The sequence below is a fragment of the Lissotriton helveticus genome, chromosome 9, assembly GCF_964261635.1.
Source record: "Lissotriton helveticus chromosome 9, aLisHel1.1, whole genome shotgun sequence".
Taxonomy (NCBI): domain Eukaryota; kingdom Metazoa; phylum Chordata; class Amphibia; order Caudata; family Salamandridae; genus Lissotriton; species Lissotriton helveticus.
The window spans coordinates 670,099,917-670,126,588 of record NC_136070.1 but is presented as its reverse complement, the minus strand read 5'-3'; the positions used below and the strand labels follow the sequence as shown (position 1 = coordinate 670,126,588).

The following is a 26,672-nucleotide window of genomic DNA, read 5'->3' as shown; positions in this document are numbered from 1 at the left end:
AAAGTTTTTATCTACTTACTTCCCCCCACCCGGGTCCGGACTCCAGCTGTGCTCTTCTTTTTAACTCTGCTACCAAAGACAGCTAAGGCCTGTATTTCACCTTTAACACGTACATCTGCACACGTCTTTCTGCTGGTGCTTTTATTGACATGAGTAGGCCTTCTTCATTTATTATAACACATGCATTGTCTTCTGGGGTTAGAAGGTCATATGACAATTGTCTGCAAATTATAAATGAAAGCTGGCAATGTCCTGGTCCAAGTATTCGTCCAAAATATTAAGAATTTTTAAATATTCATCCCCCTTAGTGCTATGATTATACATCTTAAAGATCTTCATAATTGGGCATCCTGGCAGAGGAGCTAAGGAGCCCTAATATGTCTGGTGAGCTTATATCATATAATTAAAATGTTATAGCTAACAATACCTCGAACTAAATAGCTAACCCTTCAGATGGGAGCCCACTAAGGATGGTATTTCTTCCATACTGTAGTTAAGTAACCTGGTTTATATATGGGTGATGTTTCCCATGCTTCCTAAAAAAGGCATATGTAGAATTGCTCAATAAACAGACGCCAGCAAGGATTCCAAGACTTAGGGGCTCATTATGATGGCGGGCAGACATCAGTCCACCCGCCATCGTTGCGGTGTTGGGACCGCCCCCCAGATGTGCGGCAGTTCCACCACACATATTAGGATGCGCCCACCATACTGGTGGGCGCATCCAGGGCCTTCAACATTGCAGTTGGTGCTGCAGGCTGCAGCACCATTCGCAATGTGAAAACGGCATGCAATGCATTTCCCTGTTCTGCCTGGCAGCACCACATGGTACCTGCCACGCAGTGCAGGGAAATGCCCAGTGCAGCAACACCCCCCCAACAAGGGGTGCCCGCAGCGGCCCCCCAAACCCAATCTCCGCCAGCCTTTTCATGGTGACATCGCCGCCATGGATAGGCCTTTATTTACCCACGTCAAAATCTGGTGGACGGTGCCTGCTAGGCACCTCAACCATTTTAGGCGCCCTGCACCCTCCGCCAGGCAATCAGGGCGATTGCCTTTGGCGGTGAAGCGGCGGATGAACTTTGCGTCCGCCGCGGTAACCACCGCCATCCTAATTGGGCGGTAGGTAAAATGCTTAGTGATGGCGGAAGGACCGCCACCGCCGGGCCAGCGGTGGCGGTCCTTCCGCCATCCTAATGACCCCCTTAGATCTTAATCCTTCCACATTCCAAAATAGTAACATAATTAAGTTAGTCTTACGGATAAGTGGGGAGACATATTAATTAATATAAATAAGATTTGTTTTCAGGTGATGTTTGATCTATTTGAAAAGAGCTCCTTTGAGGTTATTTTCACTGTGCATTTCATGTGATGTGAAAAAGGATATTTGGATTGCTGAGCAATAAGATTCATTTCAATTACAGAGGCTACTTTATTTTCTGCATCGTCACAATATTGTTTTCCCAATGTATGAAATCCATGCAGGGCACAAATTCGCAGTTTATCTGGTCTTATTTGTGATCTTGTACTGTAGGCAGTTGAAGTTTTACCAGTATCTAGACCTTTCTGCACTCTATCAAGTTCTTTAATAATTATTGTATATTGAGTTGTTGAGGCAAGAGAAGTTATAACCTTTCTTTAGTGATACCTATCTTAAAAGAGGTAGGCTCCTTGAAACTAATTTAGAGACCATGTACCAGGAAAAAATAAATGTATTGTTAGCTTTTCTTGGAGTTCCTTTATGTCTTTGAGAAATATACAGTTTTTTAGTTAGTGCTGTGTGCTGTAGAAATTAGGGGAGATTGTTCCAATTCCATTATAAAGGGTACATCAAATGGAACTGATTTTATAATGAATGTGACCATGGTGAAATATTTAATTTTTTAACAATCGCTTAGTTGACTAGGGACATACTGGGAACATAGTGAAAAATTACATCAGAAAAAAACTGAAGTATTTTGCTAAAAAAAAAGAAATCTGGGGTTGTGTATTTATCTAATTTTGGGATTCTGGTTTCAAAAAGGAATTTGAAATGTGCTAAAATCTTTAAAATCAATGGGTCCTCCAAGACCAAATGGCCTGCCAAATTTGATGTTACAGGCCAATACAGCTTGGTGGTGGACTGTTGTAGCAACAGTATTTGCAATAGGTATAAAAATGAATAAAGTTTGCTCAACAGTTTACGTATTCCTCTATGCAAGAAAGTTGAGGAAGCTAGCAATATTTCTATCAATAATGTCCTTTAGAAGTACCAACACCAGTATACTATTTGCAAGGGAGAAGCTAAATGAGATGACGAACTGGATAACTGTTTCAAATCACATTGTTCTTATGAAATGGGATTTTAAGCTAAGGTTTCTAATACATAATTATTTTTTAAAATATATTTAATTCATTACCATTGCTAATACTTATAAAGGTTAAGTACCATATTTGTCTCATGGATCTAAGCCAGGGTTCTTCAATGCCAGCCCTGGAGGGCGGGATCCATGCCAGACTTTTAGAATATCCACATTTAGATAAATGTAGTTATCTTAAACATCTGGCAGGGAGCTGGCCCTCCAAGGCAGATATTGGAGAACCCTGGTATAAGCAATGCCTTCAATACAATGCTTTTGACAGCATTGGCGGAAACCTTGCACAAATTAGGTATCCTTCCAAATTGTCGAATTCCATTGCCTTATTAAATACTGAAACACATGTGTAAAGGACTTTGAAGAAGGAAAGTCTAGGTAGAAAAACCTTAGTTAGGAATAGGACAAAAAAGGCTGTCTTTGATCCCTCTAAATATGATGTGCTTACTGGTGTGTTGATGCTTTCTTAGTTACAAAATCTATGTAACAGCCCAAGACAATTGACACAAATTATTCTGCTGTGAATGTTCTGACAATACTGTCTTTCTGTAATTTTCCTTGTATACTTTATAGGCCCAGCTATATAACTTTGAAAAGTTTACCCAGCAAAGGGGATTTAAAATATACAGTAGACAAACACGAGAAAAACAAGTCAAAATGTGTTTAAGGCCCAAATATGGTTAGGTCACCTCTGGACTTATTTGGAGAGCGTAAGCATGCAGAAATATTTAGGTTGCTTAACTATTCTTTTGTTACCCCTGAGTTCCCATTTAGTATCTAGTGAGCAGAAATGATACTAACTATGGCAAGCTTAAGTAAGTTCAATTAAGAATATGGTTGACGGCTAAAGAGAAAGCAACAGCTGAGAGCTCCACGGTGGAGCCTTCCCCCGAGTCCCACATGAAGTGGTGCAGGGGAGGCCTGGAGAGTCTCGAGGCTCCTGCCTACCTGTTGCAGTCTCGAGTGGAGCCTGACGACGTCGGTAGGGTGCTGATTTGGACACGGTGCCGCCCGGGGCGCCCCTCCTGGCGATCAGGGGTCCAAGGACGCTTGCACCAGGTGCACACTATCCTACCGGCTTGGAATTTGCGGTTCTGTGCAGCAGCAGTGGGAAGACACAGCGGATCTCAGGAGATAGGGGCAGGAGCGGCACAAGGCAAGGTGGCTGCTAGGGCTCTACCGCCCAAGGAATGGGGTGAACTTTTGCGCTGCGCTCCGCACCTGTGGGTTGGATTGGTCTCTGCTGCTGGTGGTGGAGTAGTTAAAAGAGCACGAAGGGTATTTGGCAGCAGCTGGCTGTTCACTGCTAGTAAAATGCCTCCTAAATTTACCAGACTACAGAAGGAGCAGAAAGAGCAGAAAGCGGCAGCAGCGTCTAATGCTGCTCAATATAGGCAAGAGCATTCGCCCCCAAATATAGATACTAGCTTGGGTAAACCTCCAGAGAGCCGTACCCGGGAAAAAAACACAGGACACAGGGACGGTCAAACGGAGACTGCTGCAGGAAAAAAACCAGGCAGCCAGCAAAAATGGTAGTGTTTCAAAAGCTCCGGATGAAACAGGGATCGCTCATGAAGTAAATAATTCTGTTTCCACGTCCACACCAACCCAGCTGGCTATAACTGCACTCTTTAAAACTAGAGAAGGACTTACAAATGTGGAGGCTGAGGCTGAGGTGGTTAATCTAATATCTAAAGAAATGGACAGGAACGGGGACACAGTCACCATTGTTGGGCTAGAGAGTACTCCCCAAGGTAATAAGGAGACCTAGGTCTCACAAGAGACACAAGGAATGTTTGTGGCTTATGAAGCTAATCCGGATTTATCCTGTGTGGCTAGGGCTGCGGAGCAATCACTATCACAGGTGAAGAAATCGGCTGCCCTGCCCCCAACTAATGAGCTATCTATCCCTCCACCTGAGGCATCATGTTTACTTCCAGGTCAGGGCATTGACAGGGACATAAATAAGCCACCTTCTACAGAGATCATTTCAGAAGCTATCTTGGATGGGGCGGATACATTATTTTCGCTGACAGAAGATTCCCATTCAGGGACTTCGGATTCCAACATGGAATACAGTGATTCTAACCACATTGAGACAACCTCGGGGTCAAGCACATTGGAAGCCCCCCAATACAGCTCGAAGGGAACATAAAAAATCATGAGGACCTCAAAAGGCTTGAAGGGGCCTAAAGAAATAAGGAAGAAAAAGAATAGTGGGGCCTCTGGTCTGAAATGGGACTACTCAGATACTGGAATTGCCACCCCTTTAGGATCAGCTTCAGTTTTTGCGGATCCCTCCCTGTCGGAACATCTCAGCTGTTCTGCCCCAAAGGAAAAATCATGGGCGAGTCCTATTTTGGAGACCATTAAGGAGCATCGTGCAGAAACCAGAGCCGATGGGAAAAAGACTAGACAAGGCACAAAAAAATTGGAGGGAGCTATCCGGAAAGTAGGTCGCACGTGGAGAAATTTGTGAAAGGCTGGACGCTATGGAAGTTAGAACTGTGGCAGCTAAGAAGGACTTGGAGGTGGTGAAGGAGCAGACAAAGACTGATGAAGCCCAACTATCGGATGTAATGTGGAAACTGGAGGACATAGAGAACCGTCAACGCAGAAATAATCTCAGAGTTTTGGAAATCAAGGAGTCTCTTTAAGGAATCCTTTCCAGAGCTCAGTGGGTGGGATTGTGAGCGAGAAATCCAGAGGGTTCATAGATTCCCCTTTGTTCATCAGAAGGTGTCGAATAGAGATACCAGTCAGCCTAGGGCAATTCTGGTATTTTTTGGCAACTTTGCACTTAGGCAGTCCATTTTTGAAAAAGCTCGCCCTAGGCCAGAAGGCAGTTTAAGGATGTCTCTTTCTTTGTACCCCGTGACTTCTGTCATATAACCGTGGAGCGGAGGTGGCGTTTGCGACAACTAATAAAACTGTTTCATGATGCAGGGTTTGTGGCGCACCTACTGGCCCCAGCGAGGCTTAAAACGATTGTTAAAGGGGCTGTTAGATTTTTTACTTCCAAAATTCAAGCTAGGGAGTATCTTGAGCAGGTTCATGGGGAGAAACGAAAAGAATAAGAATGGTTATGAATAGCCCCGGTTTCATGTAGTGTCCCTCCAGGCTTTCCCTCCTTAGTTTGGTTATGGTTTTCTTTTTTTCTGTGTGGGGGGAGGCGGTGTCATGGGGCTGTTTGCTTTTTCTATCACTCAGACCTGGGAGGTCTGTTAGCTTTCACGGTGTGGGCTCGGGCTTGGGGAAGGGAGGAGGTGGGAGGGGCAGGGGGTTGTGGGGGTGTCAGTGTTTTTTTTTGTGTCAGAGTTGAGAACAAACTACAGTTGAATGAGGCTATATTTTCTAATTTGAATTTTTGTGTGTGTTTGATGGGTAAAAATGTTGAATCTGCCAGAATAAGTATTCAGGGCTCTTTTAGAAATATGATAGACATCGTGTGCTGTTGTGCCCGAAGTCTTTGTTTAATTTGGCTGGGATTCTTCAAAGAAATGTTTTGAATGAATAATGGCTAATATTCACATTGCCACTATAAATATCTGCGGCCTCAACGATGGGAGTAAAAGAAAAAGTATACAAGAAGACCTTAAAGTTCTACAGGCGGATCTGGTGTGTTTACAAGAGACGCACATAGCTTGTAAAGATTTTAAAATACTCGATACTCTAGGGCTTAAGATGATTGCGCCTACGACTCAGGATGTCAGGACTAAGGGAGTTGCAGTTTTGTCTAGAGATAAAAAAAATATTTGTGAGAGAAAGATTGTAGAAAATCATGGAAGGTGGATAATTATGAAAATCAAGTGTGGGGCTGGGGTATTTACTCTATGCTCAGTATATGCTCCCATCTTAGATGATCCTTCAGTACTGACCCACGTATCCATTGAGCTCCCTTCTTGACCCTCCCCCTATTTAGTGTATGGGGATCTAAATGTGAATGGATCCAGGGGGGTAGTCGGGGCAGTAAGCACAACTCGCAAGCCTCAAATCTGCATGGCACTGAAAGATTTATTAAGAGATGTAGGTCTGATTGACGCATGGCCTAACCTAAGGGGCACTGAGCCGGGATATACATATTACTCGGCCCTCCCCACCAGAAATTCGCTATGTTGGATTATTTCTTGTTCTCACCGTCTCTTTTGAAGGATGCTTGAATATAATTATTTCCTAGGGTAATGTCGGACCACAACTCGGTAGTGTATGACTTTTCTCTAGCGGGTCTAACGAGGACACAGACAAAATTGACTTTTGAAAGAGCACCTCTTTCTGACCAGGAGTACATAAACTATATGAGAGGGTGGATCTGCGAATTCTTAAGGTTCAACAAAGATAGCGCATCCCCAGGAATGGTATGGGATGCCTTCAAAGCGTCAGTTAAAGGGGAGACCTTGAGATAAAGCCTTAATAAACAAAAGAAAAGTACTGAACAAATTAAATGTTACTATCAGAAACTAGCTCATTGGAGACTGAATTTCTATAATTTCAGACTCAATTATGGTGACTAAAGCTGCCTTAAATGATTTTTATGTAGACAAAATGGCTGGCAAGTACCTCGCTAAAAAACAACAGTGCTACGAATATAGTGAGACAGTAGGTCGACTATTGGCAGTCAGGTCCAGGCAACAGACATCGGCGGGGCAAATAAAACAAATTAGGAATATGCATGGGGATATCTTGTCTGATGCCACTGAGATTAGAGAAGCCTTCAAAGAATATTATGGGGTACTTTACACTGCAGCAGTTCCACCTGCTGAAGATGACATCACTTATGAGTCTGACTTTCCACCTAAGGCGAGGCTATCACAGGTGGAGGCTCTTTTTCTGGGCACTGAAATTTCTCAGGAAGAGCTTCAGGGGGCACTGCATGACCTTCCATCTGGTAAGGCCACTTGGCACAGACGCTATACAGCTTGAGTTTTAAAAAGTTTTTGGCAAGGAGGTCGTCCAGGAGATGTTGGATGTGTTTAAAGAAGTTAGGGTGGGGGCTAGTCCTCTGGCCTCATGGGAGATCGCTAATATTGTTATCTTTTTAAAGAAAGGGACGGATTCTTTGAACATGGGGTCTTAGAGACCAATAACATTGTTAAATAGTGACGTAAAATTATATTAAAAGATGTTTGCATCACAATTGAATACGGTTATGCAGCAGTTAGTTTCAGTATGTCAGCATGGCTTTATTCAGGGTAGGGGGATGGACGATCATATTAGGCAGCTTATTTCACTATTCGATGAGGCAGACGTCCTTAAGAAACCCATGGTGGCGGCCTTTTTAGATGGCGAAAAGGTGTTCGACCGCGTGTCATGGAGCTATCTGTGGAGGTGTCTGGAAGCTAGCGGCCTTGGCTCAGGATTCATTACGGCTATACAGGCTTTGTATAATAAACCCACAGCTCGGATACAGATTATGGGAGGAGAGTCAGAGCCTTTTGTGATTTCTAGGGGCACAAGACAGGGATGTCCATCTTCCCCTTGTTGTTTGCGATATATATGGACCCCTTTCTTAGGCGTCTCGGGGCTTCTGTGAATATCTCCCCGCTTAGCCTACATGGTAGAGACACAAAATTATTGGCCTATGCCGATGACGTGGCCATTATCACCTCCGAGCTGGGGTGTGCAATGATTGAAGTCGAGACACTGGCTGAGCACTTTGGGCCATTTTCTGGCTCTCAACTTAATTCGGCAAAAACCCATATTTTAGTCAATAGGCATATCTCTGCTGTAGATACCAGGATTGTGGAAGAGTCTACATATCTGGGTATACGAGTAAGAGCTAAGGTCGAAGATATTATAGAGATAAATCTTACCCCCATAATTGGTAAAATTAAGAACGATATGTGCCGCTGGGACAATTTAAAGCTATCCATAATCGGCAGATGTAATCTGATTAAGATGATGATTCTGTCTAAACTGTTATATATCTTTCGCACAATTCCTTTAGAAATACATAATGCATGGTTTAGGCAGATTGAAAGGGAGGTTGCCAGATTTATATGGTCTTATAAGCGGACACGCAGATCGAATATATTTTTATATCTTCCTAGGGAAAGGGGTGGTCTTGGCTTACCAAATTTTAAATTATATTATTTAGCAGCATCTCTAAAATACTATCGGCCTTTATTCGGTATTACGGAAAATAGGGATACCGACTCCAACTATGAGCCCTCTATATTTAAAAACTTGATTGGTCCACAAGCTAATGGCTGTTTGTTGAAAATATATGAGCCCAATTATTTCAAAAAGACTGATTTAAAGACTCTTATAGCAGCATGTAGAAACTGGGCGTGGATCAGAAAGAAAATAGGGCTTGGCAGAGTTAGCAGATATACCCCATTAATGGACAATAATCAGATACCGGCGACATTGGCAGACGAGTATCTACAGAGGTGGGGGAAAGCAGGGGTTTTTAGGATAGGCGATCTATTGGCTGGGGAACATATCGCCTCTTTTGATATAATTATGGCTAGGTTTAATATTAATCGTCAAGATTTTTTTAAGTTCTTACAGATAAGGGATTTCCTTCTCAAGAAAGCGGGTGGGATATTGGGGTTTTCAGCGACTCCACTGCTGGAAATCCTCACTGGTATATCTGGCTCGTCAATTTCATCGGTGTATAGTATACTGCTGGAGGGGGTAACAGATGATATTGAAAAGCACTCTTTGAAATGGCAGGCCAGGGTGGATGTCATAGACTCGTGTTTTCGTAAATCAATAGAAATGGCAAACGCTGTTCTATGCACATTTTAACACTCTTTATGATCTATATATCACCCCGGCAAAAATTGTTAAATGGGGTGGAACGGAAGGGGCCCAATGCTTTAGGTGTAATAGACATGGAGCGGATATGACCCACATTTTTTCTACATGCTCTAATCTAGATATATTAAGAGACGAGGTCTCAGGCTTTTTGCAATATGTTTTAAAAAGAGAAGTTCAGCTGACTCCTCAGCTTATGTTATTAGGGGTAACTGCTCAAGATGACTCTAGTAGGGAGTTTGTATTTATAGCTATGTCTGTGCTTAGATTATGTATAGCCTCAGCATGGCTAGATCCTCTATTTCCAATCTTTGGGAAATGGAAAGCTCGGCTTTTACATATTTTTAACTTGGAAAAAGCACTTTACGAACAAAAGGGACGGAAAAGAAGAGCTAAAGGGCTAAAGATATGGAGCCTACTCAAAGATTGGGTGGAGGGATTAAGGTAGAAGAGTAAGCCTCGATTTTAGGATGAATTTAATAATAATTATCGATGTTTTGAAACCCCCTATTTGTATATGGTGTGTGTTTGCCGCTGTCTGTTTTTGCCCTGTTTAAATTTTCATTTTTGCAAATTTATTGGTGCTCTGACAAGAAAAAAGCTACTTTATGTTACCTTTGCTGTAATTCGTTTATTGGTGTTCTTCTGTATGTTTGTTCATATATATATGTTTAAATAAAAGCAAAATACAAAAAAAAGAATATGGTTGGCTAAGCTTACGTCCTAAGAAGCTCAAAGCCTACGCCAAGAAACTAGTGTCACAACTCTTTTATAGCAATGATATTTGGTCAGTATGACAAATCGAGGATACTACAGTTATGAGGAAATCTTGGTCTTCCTCAATATTCCTTTTTGTGGGCTCTTTGTAATGAATTGACCTTTGTACCTGTTGGCCAATTAGCTATTAGGTGATGGTGTAGTGTTGCTAGGAATGCCCGGTTACTCACCAGTAATACTCATTACTCCGAGTCCTGGTCTCCCCGTCCCATTCCTGATGAAGTGAGCAGCTAGTCTGCTCTACAGAACCCCTACCTAGCTGAGCTGTTGGCACTTCCCCCTAGGATGATGTCACCATCACGTGACTACAAAAGGGGGAAGTGCCGGAAGAAACATCCTGAAATACCAAAGACAACAGAATGAAACACATACAATCACCCACAGACACCCCAAACCAGGGAGGGAGGGAAGGGCTCAGGAATGGGACGGGGAGACCAGGACTCGGAGTAATGAGTATTACCGGTGAGTAACCGGGCATTACCACCTCGTCCTGTCTCCCCGTCCCATTCCTGATGAAGTGAGCCCATACCCAAGCACACGGTGATTGTAAGAAAAAAACAGACCAGAATAATGCAAGAAACAGGTCCATTTTAATCCACAAAAAGAAGTACAGATCACAAATCATGTACAGCAGACAGGACAGAAGCCCCAAAAGCAGCAGAGGCCGCCATCCCCAACTCCAGACGATAATGGGCAACAAAAGTGTGGGGAGAAGCCCATGTGGCAGCATTGCAAATGTCCCTCAACGAGGCCCCCTTGAACATGGCCCAGGAGGAAGAAACACTCCGAGTCAACCGACCCTGAACAGAAGAAGGCAGGGGACAGTGGGCAGAATCGTAAGCAGAAACCACAGCGCCCTTGACCCAACGAGACAAGGTGGACAGAGAAGGGCGAAGCCCCATACCCGACAGGCCATAGGTGACGAACAGGGAATCCACTGCACGAAAACCAGCCGTACGCTCCAAGTAGATGCGGAGAGCCCTCAGCACATCCAAAGAATGGAGGAGCACCTCTTCAGGAGAGGCAGGAGCCGGAAAAAACACAGGGAGAACAATATCCTCCAGACAGTGAAAGGAAGACACCACCTTAGGGAGAAAGAACTGACTCGGGCGGAGAATCACCTTATCCTCGCAAAAGCGCAAGAAGGGCGGGGAAGCCATCAGTGCCCCAATCTCACCAACTCGCCGGCCAGAAGTAATGGCCACCAGGAAAATAACCTTCGCAGAAAGGAACTTCAGGGCCACAGAGTCTAAAGGCTCGAAAGGAGGACCCGTCAAAGCCCGCAGAACCAGGGGAAGATCCCAAGGAGGCACAGGAGAACGGGAGACAGGACGCTGAAGCAAGAAACTCCGCAGAAGGCGAGCCACCAATGGGGAGACAGAGGCAACGGAGGAACCCCGAAAAGCAAGAATGGCAGCCCACTGAGCCCTCAGGGAAGAAACAGCAAGACCCAGGAGGAAACTATCCCGCAGGAAGTCCAATACCCTCACAGCCTCACAGGAGGCAGAAGAGAGACCCTTCCCAAGGCACCAAGAAGAGAAACTCTTCCAGTGCCGGGCATACGATTTCAAAGTGGAAGGACGCCGAGAAAGCTGAAGACAATGGGCAACCTCCACCGAGCAACCCTGATCCAGCAAACTCAACCTCTCAAGTGCCAAACTCCCAGCCGGAGGCGACGCAGGGAGGCAAGGCCGAGAAGAGGAACCCTCAGAGGGGAGGGACACAGGGGAAACCTCCAATGAGGTCGAACAGAAAAGGCCAGCAGAAGGGGGTACCAAGACCGCCGAGACCATTCCGGAACAACCAGGAGAACCTCCGCCCGATCCCAACGAATCTTCCGGAGGACCCTCGGAATTAAGGCAAATGGAGGGAAGGCAAACAGCAGACCCCTCGACCAAGGAACCGAGAAAGCATCGGTGGCCCACGCCAATGGAGAGGGAACGATGCTGCAAAACCGAGGAAGAAGGGCAGACTCCTCCGAGGCAAAAAGATCCAGCCAAGGAAGGCCGAACCGGAGGACAATCAGATCGAACAGATCCGGGGACAGACAGATGGACACCGAGGACGGGAACACCCGGCTCAAAGAGTCCGCAGGCCCATTCTCCGTCCCCGGAAGATAGACCGCCGTCAAAGACAAAAGATTCGACTCGGCCCACAGGCCGATCTTCCGGGAAAGGAGAAACAGGGCACGTCACATGCCCCCCTGGTTATTCACATAAGCACGAACCACCTGATTGTCGGTCTGCACAGAGACCGCCTGACCCCGAAGGAGAGGAGCCAACCAAAGAAGAGCCAACCAAACCGCCCTCAACTCCTTCCAGTTCGACGACTGGAGGGACTCGAAGCTGGACCACCGACCCTGAGCCTTGGAGGCACCCAGAACGGCACCCCACCCCAGAGCACTGGCATCCGTGGACAAAACGACCACGGACTGAGGAGGAAGGAGATCGAACCCCCGGGAAAGAGAGAGAGGGGACAACCACCACTGGAGATCCGCCCGAATCCCCGGAGTGACAAGGATCAGAGTCTCGTAGTCCAAGAAGGCAGGATCCCAGTGCGACAGGACATGATGCAACAGGGGGTACAGATGGAGCCTGGACCAAGGAAGGAGATGCAGAGTGGAAGCCATCTCCCCCTGACTCCGCAGCCAGAGACGGGCAGACACCCGGGACTGGGACAGAAGCCAGGATAGGTGACGAAACAAAGTCAACTGGCGCTCCTGCAAGAGAAAAACCATGTCCAAGTCCATGCGGAAGAGAGCCCCCAGGAACTTCAGGGACTGGGAGGGCACCAGGGAGGACTTCCTGTGGTTGATAAGGAGCCCAAAGGACCCCAGCAGAAGACACACCTGGTCCACATCCGACAGAGCCTGTGAAAAAGAAGGAGAGACAATCAACCAGTCATCCAGGTATGGAAAAACCAGAAGACCCCTGGAATGAAGGATACCCACCAGAGGGGCCAAGAGCTTGGTGAACACCCTGGGCGCCGAGGAAAGGCCGAAAGGGAGCGCCCGGAACTGATAGTGAAGGGTCCCCACAGCAAATCGGAGAAAACGCTGGTCTTCCGGATGTACAGGAACGTGAAGATAGGCATCCATGAGATCCAGGGACGCCAGGAAACCCCCCGGCAGGACCAGAGGCAGGATGGACTGGAGCGTCACCATCTTGAACGGACGATGGACAACGAAGCGATTGACCCGCTTCAGATCCAAAACAGGATGAAGATCCGAAGTGTCCTTCTTGGAGACCAGAAAGGGAATTGAATAGCAACCCTGGCCCCTCTCCAGCGGAGGAACCTCCACAATAGCCCGCTTCGCCAACAGGAGCTGCACACCTGCCAACAAAGCATCTCTTCGCAAAGGAAGACGCGGCAGGGGAGTCTGAACAAAACCCGGAGGAGGAGGAGAGGAAAACTCGATCCGGCAACCGTCCGAAACAGTCCAAACCGCCCAGGCATCCGGAACCGACAACCACTGGGCGCGGAAGGACTGGAGGCGACCACCAACCAGCAAGGGCAGACAGTCATTGAGAAGAGGAGGAAGCAGGGGCGGCGGCAGCGGCCCGGGGCTTGGCACTACCAGGGGCCCCCCGGCCACGACCCCTGCCACGAAAGGGCTGAGAAGCGCCACGAGCAGGAGGCCCAAAAGCGCGACGATAACCAAATCCACGCCCCCGAGAAGGAGGACGGACCGGGGCCACCAGCTTGCGGTTCTCCGCCGACTGCTTGACCATGCCCTCCAGCTGAGGACTGAACACCTTCGAACCCTCAAAAGGCAACTTAAGGAGAACCGACTTCTGGGAAGAGTCCGCCTTCCAGGAACGCATCCAAATATGACAACGGGCAGCAATGGACGCACCAGAAGCAGTGGCCGCCGCCCCCAAATTGTCGAAGGAAATGTCCGACAGGTAACGCACCTGCAACTCCATCAAAGACAGAAGAGGCGTGGCATCCTCGCTGTCATTCAGCAGAACAGACAGAGACTGGAAGTCCTTAAGGAGCGACTGAACCATATAGTTGGAATGCGCAGTCACCCGGACAGAGAAATTAGAAGCTTCATAGGAACGCTTCACCGCCCCTTCAACACGCTTATCCACAGCGTCCGCGGGAAGGGCGTCCTCAGAAACAACCAAACCCTGAGAAGAAAGGCCAGCCATTAAATTGTCCACTTTCACAGCCTGAGGGAACTCATCAGTAAAACCCTCAAGAGGGTAACGTCTGGACAGGAAACGAGGAAAAGAAGACTTGTCCACCTCCTTCCATTCGTGAGACAGCACATTGCGCACAGCACTATGCAAAGGCAAAGAATCCGGAGCAGGCTGGACATACTGCGTAAAAAAGTCATCCTCAACAACAGCATCCGCAGGAGGAGAAAACCCCAAGTTGGACCTCACATGGGCAAACAGTTCAGCGAGCTCAGCACCCTGAACAAAACGACCACGGACACCCTCATGCTCATCAGGACCAAAGTCCTCCACAGGATCAGCCTGCGCATCCAAAGAAACACGAGGCACCTTGGGAGGAGGCCCTGCCGCGTCCCTAGCCAGGAAAGCAGCAGCCACAGCCTCGTTAATAATGAGGCGCAGGGCATCCAGAGGGGTCGCAGAAGAAGAAGCATCCGAATCCATGGCGGAAGCAAAAAGTCCAAACAACACTTCCAACAGGCAAAAACAAGGACAAAAAACATCCCAACAAGGACCCCAGATATAGCCGAGGACCCGAACACCTGTGGGAGGAGAAAAAAACTGGGCCGGTATAAGAAGCCCAGCCAGCCGCCAAAATCGCTCCCTAAAGGATGCAGGACACCAAACTCCTTAGAAAAGCCCTTGCCCGCTAGAGCAGGGTGAAAAACGGACCGGAGAATGCCCAGGAACGGCCGCTAGAGCAGGCCAACCCAAGCCAGGTGAGCACCAGCAAGCACAAACAACAGAAACGGCCGCCAACGCGAGCCGCGTGTAAAATAGTGCCCCCAAAACAGAGACGGCCGCTAATGCGAGCCGCGTGAAACAAAGAAGCCCCAAAACGGAGCCAGCGCGGGCGAAACGGCAGCGCACAAAGCACAGGCGGCCGCTAGAGCAGGCCGCCGTAAAAACAAAAGAAAACAGCATGGAGACTTACCAGACCACAGGAAGACTCCAACAGCACAGCCAGGAACGCGGTCGTAGACTGCAGAAATTAAAAAACAGGATGTTTCTTCCGGCACTTCCCCCTTTTGTAGTCACGTGATGGTGACATCATCCTAGGGGGAAGTGCCAACAGCTCAGGTAGGTAGGGGTTCTGTAGAGCAGACTAGCTGCTCACTTCATCAGGAATGGGACGGGGAGACAGGACGAGGAGGTAATGTGTGGCTTAAAGATAATTCACCATTATGAGGAAAAGTATTTTTCATAGAGTCAAATGAAGGTGTTACTAGGCTCTATTATCACTAACATACATTTGCAAATTGCACATCACAGTAAAGTTTTTCTAAGACATTCAAAAATGATTAATAGTTGTTTTGTTTTGTAAAACTTATTTCAGCTATCAAAAACAGCCATAAAAGTACAAACAATATAACACATTTAAAACAGTTAAAAACGTTTGGATACAATGCATACAATAATGATTATAGAAATTCATTTGTTGCACTATTGCAAGATACTTTTCCTCACACTGATCGATTTCAAAATAAATAGGGCAACATTATAACATTAAAAAGGTTTGCCTAGTGTCATCAAATATCTCATTGCTGCCTTATGGGATCTAATGTTCTGTGCAACATACAGTAGTCATTAATAGAAGGGAAGGTGGGTGTTCTCATTCAGGAAGAACTTAGGGGCTCATTAGGATGGTGGGCGGAGGCACAACCGCGGTGCTGGCGGAAAATGTCCTTTTTTGCACTCCAGCAGCGGTCCTCGCGTCCGCCATATTACAATGGGCAAACATAGGCCATTTTCCATCTGCTGCGGAATTACGTGAACTGCCAGAAATTTGCGCCTGCCACTGCGGCGGAGGGAGCCAATAGATACCCACCGCCCTACGGAATGACGTCCCGTCCGACGTACAAATCACGATGCCACAAACAGCTCATCACATGGTGCGGAGAATCCACCCACACGGAGATGGCAGAAGCACATATGCGGAGAGCGAAACCAGACTCCCGGTCCCCTCCACCCAGTCCTGACCTCAATGGAACCAGCTCTTCAAGCTATTCCGCTGCTGTACCTCATCCAATACCGGCAAATAATGCACTGTCGCGGACAACGCCCCAGGTACGCAAATACACAACTCCGCACACAACCACAGTACACAACTCCTGTGCTTACATATGGATCCTGTCCACATCAGACACCCTGGTGGGGACAGGAACATACCCCCCAGTGTAGCCAAACATGTCCCACCTGTCAGAAACTCACCCCTCCACATCCGGGTCACCCATCAACCGTGAAATCACTGCAATCTCCCGGTTATGTCACCGCAGCGGTGAAGACCCGGGAAAACCTGCGCACAATGAAGTAGGCAGGGCTTGCGCCAGGCATAGGCAGTCTTCCAAGATTCACTGGGCTCCACCTTCACCCTTCCCATACTACGCTTCCCACACCCATTTGGAAACATGCTGTGTGCTCTTCCTGTGCCCCCCCTGCACAATTAACTTGCCTGGTGTAGCCAGACCTCGCACCTCACACATCAAAGGACAAGGAAGATAGACTGAGAAGGTGGGGGTGAAGAGGAACACTCTGCACAGAAGCTCAGGGGCTGGGCAACCCTCCGCCTCACACAAACAGTCCACTCATGTGAAGCAAACTGAGTATAATTACAAAATGAAGACTCACACTCTATATGAACATCCACTGTACTGTTCACACTGCCTGCAAGTCACTCAGAAACATCCCACACTAACACCCAGCCACATACTCATACCATGGTTCAGCAGCAATGGAGGACAATAAGTGGGCCAGCCAAAAGTGAAGTAGACAGTGCTGGGAAACCATGGAGATAGCAACATAGCATGTGTACATCACATGCAAGAGAAGGAACATATCACACCACCCTTAGGCCATCAAATCAGACATGAGCGGCACAGTGAGTGAAATTAATCCAAAGTGACCTTTGTGCAACAACTCAGGGATACATCAAGGCAAGCCATGCATAGGCACAGGAATGATAGGAAGTATCTGAAGTCATACAGTGACCAGCCACTTACTTGACATGTGCAAGTCATCAGCTCAACAGGAATGGCTCATTATCACACTCCCTGACTGTCAAACACAAGTAGCACCTTCACACATACTCCTCCTCACCCACCTCACACCTCCAACACTTAACGCCTGTGAGAAACACACATAATGTTGCAAATGATGTCCTGTGAGTTCAGTGACAACCAATCACACTCCCTGTGGTGCATCCACAAATATCACACTCACACTCAGGGATGCCTGAACCAATGCTGACACAAAAACAATAGCCAAACACAAAGCACACAAACAACATTCACAGACGTCCAACAAGGCCAGACATGTGCAGCCAAACAGTGGAAAGGCAATGTGACCCTAGACAGAACAGGAATACACAACTCTGTCACTCTGGACCAATGCACACACACCATACCCCATAACAAACAAGAATTGCATCATCAAAAGACAATCATGAACACTAACTGGGATCAATGGGACAAATTAGCTGACAGAGACACAACACCAGTCAACCAGTGAACATGGTGTCATAGTGTACCGCAAGCATGCACATGTACAACCCTGACAAGTGACAGGCCAAAAAATAGGAGGACCAACCATCATTGTGCACTCAAAAGAAGCACATGAATAAGAATCCACCTTGCTGCATGTGACAGACACACAAGTAATGCACACTACACTTGCAACACACATCTGAATGGATCACAATGCACAAACTATGCACACACAATGCCATGCAAATAGGACATTACACACATAGCTTCTGTCAGTAGAAAGAGCCAACTCAGGCCAACCAAACACTGCATACATCCACAACTAAAACACAACAAACGCACATACCAATCCATCACATTGCAAACTCTGCTAGACATCAGGAGGATGCACACCAGGCAAGTACATGGCAACATACACCGACAGCACTGCATGCACACCAAGCAGTGTGTCCACAGTAACCAAACCAGTAGCACACATATCTGAGTGCCACACCATGAACTCCCACAACACAAATCCCCACAGCACACAGAGAACATTACACTCAGGAAGGGTAACAGTACCTCAGGAAACACACATACAGCTTACCCATCACCCAAAGATGAACTCAGGGAAACCCAGATGAAAACATGACTAGAGGACTGTGCTGCTCAAACATACGCCCTGCACATGAGCAACCATGACTGCAAAATAGGAGAAGAAAATAACACATAACTAATTGTGAAACTGTCCTGAGTGCACATTGGTCCTGTACACAGATCAGCCTCACACAGGATAGTGTCACACCATGAAGTGGTGGGGAGGCTCACACACTGGCAAGCCATGTGGTGGAAGACATGAGGTTGAAGTGGTGTATACTTCTGTAGTGGACAGGTGATAAGTGTACAGTACATAAACACATAGAGGAGTCACTCACAATGTGTAGGCATCATAAGCACATAGGAGATGGCATGACTCCACATACCACATACCATACTGGAGCCAAATATGGGTCGAGTGACAGCAATGCAAGACACATGACTGATCAACAAAACACAACACAGACTTGGCAGTCAAACACTCTGCATACTCACAACTGGCAGGAACAACAAGTAGGTGTCCCCCAGGAGGGCAAGGATATACCAACACATTGCACAGTGCCCAACCTACAACTCTTACATGTGCCCACAACCTGAAGCACATGGCAGACATTTAAAACAAACAGGCACTCATTACCTGGATCATACATGTGTGCATTTGGCATTACAGGGGCACACACACATCAACATTATTGACAATGACAGTCTATTCGCATTGTATGAGCACTCAAGTTCACATATTCAAATATACCCATGGGACTAGGAAGACAGGCCTACACAAGATGACTACACATCAACATTGCTGCTCACACATCATGAACAATCAGACAGATATGATGGACCCTGGCCAGCCCTTAAGTAGTCCTATGGATATAATTCACCTCTGTTCTTGTATTGCATCCTAACATGACATGTGTACAATTTAGCAAACCTGACCATAGAATGATTAGGAGAAGAGTAAATCATCACAAACACCCATCATTGCACCCTCAAGCTTCAGTCAAGAAGAACTAAAGTGCTTGTCACCTCTGGCAAACTCTGAAAAAGTAAAACAAGCAATTGGCAATGTTAACGTGGCATACAGAGCATGTGTCCCATTAAACCATACCCATACATAAAACCTTTTATTTAGCAAGGACATTGACAAAGCAGACAACAGGAGTAACTGTCTTTATTACATAATACACAGATAGGCATCAACGGTTGTAAACAGCAAGGCCATTGGCCAGTCCATAGTTCAAAGTGTGTGCATGTGTGCCTGAGAAACTGCACAAGGAAGGAGTAACACAGTACACTGCCATGGGAATGACCACAGCTTCGGGGATACCAATGGGCAGTACAGGCACTGCTGTGGGAGAGATGGGTTTGGGAGGGGGACTTTGCATCAGACTTGGCTGTCAGTTGAACTGGGAGGTGGCTGATTGTCAGGGCCAGTTGTCGGACTGGACCTGGGAGAGAAAGGACCAGCTGAGGTAGAGGCATCAGTGGCTGTGTGAGCCAGAGGGCTGCTTGAACCAGGTGACGTGGTGGCACAAGGAGGGGGAGACATACTGCCGTGAGACACAGTGTGTGAGGGTGAATGTGGAGGGCTGCCTCTCCACTTGTTGGGGATTCGATAGGCAAGAATTGTCTTGGTAGGAGAGGGAAGAGGGGCGGGCACAACAGCCTCACTCTCCACCAAAGGTGTCTCAGGTGCAGGTGGCTCTCCCTATGGGAATTTTCTGGATCTGGTGGTACGTTTGGGGTGGCCTTGCCTTTTTGCCTCCATCCCCAGTTGGCCAGGTGAACCCCCCACATTGCTCTCCTGTCCCAGCTTCACTGGAGTGTGGGTAGGAGTTGAGCTTTTGGGTGAATCTGCCTTAGAGAGCTTTTTGTGCTGACTCTTTGTAGGCACCAGCTTCACAGCAGGCAGGGCAACTGTTTGTTTGTCTTTGGGAGCAGTTGTGGGGATGAGAGTGTCCTTGGATGGGGTGATTTGGATGAATGTGAGCTTGAGGCCTGCTTCTTGGCCTGATGCCCCTGAGTCTCATGTGAAGGGCTTTTGCCTTTGCGCTCCTGTGTGCCTGTTTTTTGTTTTGGGGATGGCGTCTGTGCTCTGGGCCGCTTGGAGTGCTGCTCTTGTGTGCTGCGTGTGGAGTACTTGGCGACTGAGGGCTGTGGTGTGTGGTTACTCTCGTCAGGTGCTGCCACTGGCAGGGTGGTTGGTGAGGGGACTGTAGCTGGACATTGAGCCTGTGACAGCTGAATGGCTGCTGTCACTGTGGAGGACAAAGACTGGACAGTTCTGTGTAGCCCACCCACGTCAGAATGAATGCCCTCCATGAAGGCAACTACCTGTGCCAACTTCTTGTCATGATCCTGGAAGGCATTCAGGAGAGTACTCTGACCCACATACAGCTGGCACAAAAGCTCCACCGCCTCAACACTGAAGGTAAAAGGGGAAACAAGGGCAGCGGTGCTTGGGGGAAGGACACTCTACCCTTCCTAGTGTCACTGGCACAGACAGCACTAGTGGTAGTAGCTGGGAGGGTGGGCATTGGATGGTGTGTGGTGGAAGAAGAGGCAGCATTCTCACTGCCTGTGCCCGCCAACATCGAAGTGTCCCCGCTGGAGTCAGATGATGTTGAGGTTGGTGTTTCTGGGCATGATTCTTTAAGGGCACTCTTGTCCCCCTCCGAGGTGCTGGTCACATCAGTGTCAGTGAGCTCATGTGTAGCAGTCGTGCCAGAAGCTTCACCACTGGTATCCATCCGCTGTCCTTCTGTGCCCTTGGTAGATGCTGCAACAGACAGAAACGTAGGTTCAGTATAGTACCATACTCACAAACATCATATGCAAGCAAAGCACAAAACTAGAATCTGATACCCCATGTTGCACACCACCCTGTGCAGTCTGCATGTGCAACCTTAATGCAAAACTCAGAAGATGCATGGAAACATGCATTGTTGACATTAATGACCTATGTGACATTCACACAGCCAAATAGCTGGCTCATGCCTCCTTGTAACCTAACATACTGATCTCCGTAAGCATACCTACGTGCCTGTAGGTGAGATAGATGCACATCTCAAAATATTGTCTCAGTCACATATGGAGTCACTTTAAGGGGATAACACAGATACTGACACCAAAATGTCCTTTTACAATGACCATGAGCTACTGATGTCCACCATGTTGTTCTTTGAAGCACAACGACCGTTGCACATTAGTGTCAAATGTGTAGTTCTCACAATTTCCAAGTCAGGCATACATCGACAACTATATGGCCCCCTGGGGTTGTTTGAGTGGTACTCAGCTGCTGCAATTGGTGTTCCAGGTCAGCTTTTTTCAAATGTGACCAATGACTGGCCCCGCGGTGGCGGTGCACGCCTACCGCGATTTTCAAAAGTGTATTTCACTACAGCGATCGCGGTTCCCATTGGCTGAAAGGGCCTTGGCATTGGCGGTGTCACACCACAGGGCCCAGGCGGTCTCTACCACAATTGTGCATCTTTCATTTGTATCCAATGACCGGCCCCATGGTAGCGAAGCACGCCTACCACGATGTTCAAATGCGTATTTCACTACCACGATCGCGGTTCCCATTGACTGAAAGGGCATGGGCATTGGCAGTGTCACACCACATTGGCCAGGCGGTCGCTACCGTGAATTGGCATCTTTAAATTGGTGCCAATGGCCGTGATTGCGGTGGCGGTGCACGCCTACTCTGATGTTCAAATGTGTTTTTCAATACTGCGATTGCGGTTCCCATTGGCTGAAAGGGCATGTTCATTGGGGGTGTCACACCGCAGGGGCAAGGCGGTCGCTACTGCAAATTGGCATCTTTAAATTGGTGCCAATGGCAGTGATTTCGTTGGCGGTGCACGCCTACCGCGATGTTCAAATGTGTATTTCACTACTGCCATTGCGGTTCCCATCGGCTGAAAGGACATAGGCATTGGCAGTCTCACACCGCAGGGGCCAGGTGGTCGCTACCGTGAATTGGCATCTTTAAATATTGGTGCCAATAGCCATGATTGCACTGGCGGTGCACGCTTATGGCACCTATGGACACATCATGCTGTGGCAATGGCAATGGCCAGTTCTCAGCATTGAACAGTAGACACATACTATGAATCATACCACCAGATAGTGTAATTCAATGCTAGTGTGACATTTAACTCACTGATGACTATACATGGCATGTCAGTGCACAGGATTACATGCATTGGCATGTACTCCCTCACATGCCACTTATGATGTAGTTGTGCATGTACACAGATCTGTTGTGTGATGGACTCTCAAATATGTACACATGTTAATGTGTGAGATGGCTAAGCAACCCACAATAATGATGGACTGGCAACATAGTGTGCCTATTTCACTGTGTAGATTGCTGAACTCATGTTCATACTTGATCTTTATGCACACACTGTGCTCCTTGTGTTGGTAATGGGTGCCCTGTCAGAATCACGCAACAAGGTGTGGCAGGTACAGCGGCTACGTAGAAGCCAGCAGTGTTGCTGTTTCAGACATGTGCTGTGTCAACTACTCTCAGGGCTGGTGACACAAGATATTGGAATGTACTATTTGGCATTCACATAGTTTTGGGGGGTACTCACTATGTACATACTGGACACGTGTAGCTCCCTGTGGCTGCGACGGGAGGTCTCCTCAGGATATGCTACATTTTATATTTTTATGCAGGTTTTATGATTATCCTAGACGCTACTTTCTTGTTGATTTGCTGAGAACACTGGATTTTAAACAAATTAGACCTGCCCTTATTTATTTGCAGCTCTTGCACAAGGATTGTGTACTCCATATTTTGTCGTTTTTAAAACTTGCACTGAGAATAAGAACTTGCTTAGACCTATGATCCTAATGATCATGATGATTTTTAATGATATCTGTGTATAATGTTTTTTTTTAATAATGTATTGATGCGTAATTTGAAAATGTAATCAATGTATGTACTTTTTATGGTTTGAAATACTAACCGAAATAAAGTCTCATTTGATTTGATTTGATTTACTGGACACGTCTACAACTATTTTAGATCAAGGTGTCTCTACATGTGACGTGGGCTGTAAGCTGTAGTTTCAGACCAGTCATTGCTGGTGCTGTGTCAGTCAAAACGTAAGATGTTGGACACATCTCATAGGGGAATTGAATTTACATGTGTCCCCTTTATCTTATGTAGGAGGCGGCCAATGTGCATCATCCATTCACATTGCTTGCGGATATGGAGGATGAGGACATCATACGTAAATTCAGTTTGGATCGACCTACCCTTCAAGACCTATATGGTCAGTTGGAGCCCCATCTGAGGCCTAACAGAACCTATCTGACTGCTTTGACACCAACATGTAAAGTGATGGCGGCCCTGCATTTTTTTGCAACTGGTTCGTTCCAGTACACGTGTCCAGCGCAGGTGGGATGTCTCAACCAATGTTCAGCATGGTGCTACATGATGTCCTGTCCGCTATTATGACCTACAAGGACAGCTACATCCATTTCCCCAGGAGACATGAATTGGCAGCTGTGAAGGGTGATTTTTATGACCTTGCCCACATACCTAATGTTGTTGGTGCCATTGACTGCACACATGCATGTTCCACCACAGGCATGTGAGCACATCTACAGTAACAGGAAGCATTTCCATTCCATTAATGTGCAAGTGGTATGTCAAGCGGATATGATAATCTCTAACCCTGGGCATAGTTCGCGTAGTAGCAGTACGCGTAGCTACCCGAAGTGAACTTCGTACTACGCAAGCTAAGCGTAGCTACGCGAACTGCGTAGAGCGGGAGGAAAAATGCTGTTCGCACTGATTGCACAGTGCACGATGCTTGTCCGCACTGTGCAATCATTGCAAACGGCATCTTGCACAGTGCAAGCGGTCGTTTTCTGCCGCTTGAGTAGATTTGCTCTCGGGCAGCAGCTTTCTCCACGCAAACTGGTAGTTTCTCATCGCGAGCGATCGCAAGCATACGCGACAACTCCCAATGAGAAACGTGACCTCCCCGCTTTGAGAATCTCTCCGGGAGGTTTATTTTCCACGCTCGCGATCGGCAACTTGATGTTGCTGATCGCGAATGAGGAAAAAGTCTTGCGGGGATGGTGATTTTGCACGCTCACAGTCACCAACTTGATGTTGAGGACCGCGAGCGAGCAAAAAAAAGTCCGCTATGCTATGAGTTTTTGCCCTGTGCTACGTGCAATTCATGTAATGCGTAGTTGCGCAAACTATGCACACTCCGTGAGCGTAGCGTAGTGTTCCACCCAGGGTTAAAAATCTCCCATGTCTGTGCCAAATTTCCAAGATCAGCACATGACTCCTAGATACTGTGTAACAGCATCGTACCACAGCTGATGGCAAATCTACATCCGGTGAGTGCGTGGATTGTGGGTGTATACGCAGAGTCAAGTAGCATGCTGTATGTGTGATATGTTGTCCTCAGCCACAGTTATATTGCAAAATTGGTCTGAGTATCTCACACCTAGGTGACTCTGCATATCCTAACCTGCCTTGGTTGCTGAGCCCACTGAGTAATCCCAGGACCCCGGGTGAAGTCTGCTACAATGATGCCCATGCAGGACACGTCGTGTGGTGGAGCGTGCTTTTGGTCTCCTGAAGTCTAGATTCCGGTGTCTGGAGAAGAGCGGAGGTGCACTACTCTACTCTCCCCAAAAGGTGTGTCAGATCGTAGTTGCATGCTGCATGTTCCACAACCTGGCCTTGTGCAAAGAGATCCCCCTGCTCCTGGACGATGATGAGCAGCAGATGCCCCCCCCCACAAACCCATACATGTCCAGTGACAAGGATAGTGGAGAGGAGGAAGGTGTCGACCTGCGTCAACAGCTCATCAACCGCTACTTCCCTTGAGTATGAGTGTCATTGTATAACTGTGCCAGGTATACTGTCTTTGAAGGTAGTGAAAAGGCCTAGAGGAGCTCTTTGACTGCTGCCTGTTGTTGGATCTGTGCTGATGGCTGATGTTTGTGGCACAGTGTAGTCATGACGAGCCACAGGATGTCTATGTTGATATTGTTTCTCATTGTGATGTGTGCTGGTTTGAGTACCTTGATGACTAGTTTTGTGTACTGGCTGTGATGCCATCACCTGACAAGTAAATGTTGTTTTCTTGTGTCTTTCTAGGTCCCTTCAGCCTCTCAATGCCTCAAAACAATCAGAGCTTCTGGTACATTGGAATCAGAGTCAACACTGTACATCCTGTGATAAACATGGAGCTGACACAAAAACATAGGTGTGTAATGAGTGTTTTTTTACAAAGAGTGTTTGAGACAGACAAGTGATGTTTCAGAAAATAGTGCAAAGTGAATCAATGAGTTGTTAGTGATGATAAACGAGACAACCGAGTAGTCACTACATTAATGTGGTAACACAGTCCAACAGACACCTGCCATCAACATGGCGGTGTGGGTAAGGATGATCAACAAAGTTAATGTCAAGGTGAAGTGAGGTGCGATCATGGCTGGCTCCATGACTTGCATTTGGATGGTGCTTTGCCAAGTGATCCTCCCCTAGTGTTTCACGGACAGCCCCTTTTGCGCTTCCAGGGGGTGCCTCTACTGCGGGCTCAGAGGTGTCTGAGGAGTCATCCTGTTCCAGCTCACCCCTCTCTGTGGCAGCAGCTGAGGTGGTGGTATTATCATCCTACAGGCCACTGGAGGGAAGTTGAGCTGTCCTTTGGCCCGCATGACTGAGCCTCACAACACCCACAAGCTGGCCCATGAGGTCTACGATTTGGCCCATACATGTGTCCATGGACCTCAGCAGCAGGCGGAGCTCACACACTTCTTCCAGAACCTTGCCCATGTGTCCCTGGGTTTGTTAATTTGCCCCAAGGACTCTGGTGATGTTGGCCAGGGCTTTGGCCCCAGTGTCCTATCGATTTTTTCCCCCAGTTGCCCTCCCACCTGCCCTGCTGTCCTGGACCTGTGGCGTTGCCACTCAACGCACCCGCAGACTCTCCCTGCCATCTTTAGATTGTGGGGTGGTGTTGGTATCCTCTGAGGCAGGGAGAGTGTTGCAGAAAGCACTGGTGGTGGTGGTTGAGGCCGCACAGGTCGTTGCAGCAGGAGTCAGCGTGGCTGTTGTTGCTGAGGTGGTGGCGACAGTGCGGGCCTGGGACGTGCTGCGCCCTGGCAGTCCTGATGGGCCAGGTTGGGGCTCCGCATCTGATAAACTTAGGGAGTCTGCATCTGAGAGTCCATGTTCTGGGGGGGGGAGACTGGCTCTGCAGGTCGGTGTTGTCATCTGCACAGTCAATTGTTGATCTCCTGTTGGACAGAGGTGAAATGATCATTGAAGAGCACCCCACAAGCTTGGTATTAGATGTTTGGATGTCACATGTGATACACCACACAGTTTACATTGCAATCACTTGGTATGGCTGCAAGATACTGAGCATCATGAAATGATGCTGAGGTACATACATTACTTGTCCATGGTGTGACATGTCAATAGATACCATGTTCCACGTACAGATTGTGTGATTACAAAGACATGTCGTCATCTAACGACAAGCAGCACAACA

The 26,672-nt window shown here is 47.4% G+C and overlaps 1 long non-coding RNA gene across 1 annotated transcript in view; it reads right to left on the bottom strand.

The window, feature by feature from the left end:
* LOC144781772 (uncharacterized) overlaps positions 1-26,672 on the bottom strand; it is a 104,992-nt gene that overhangs the window by 35,891 nt on the left and 42,429 nt on the right. The window lies entirely within an intron of this gene.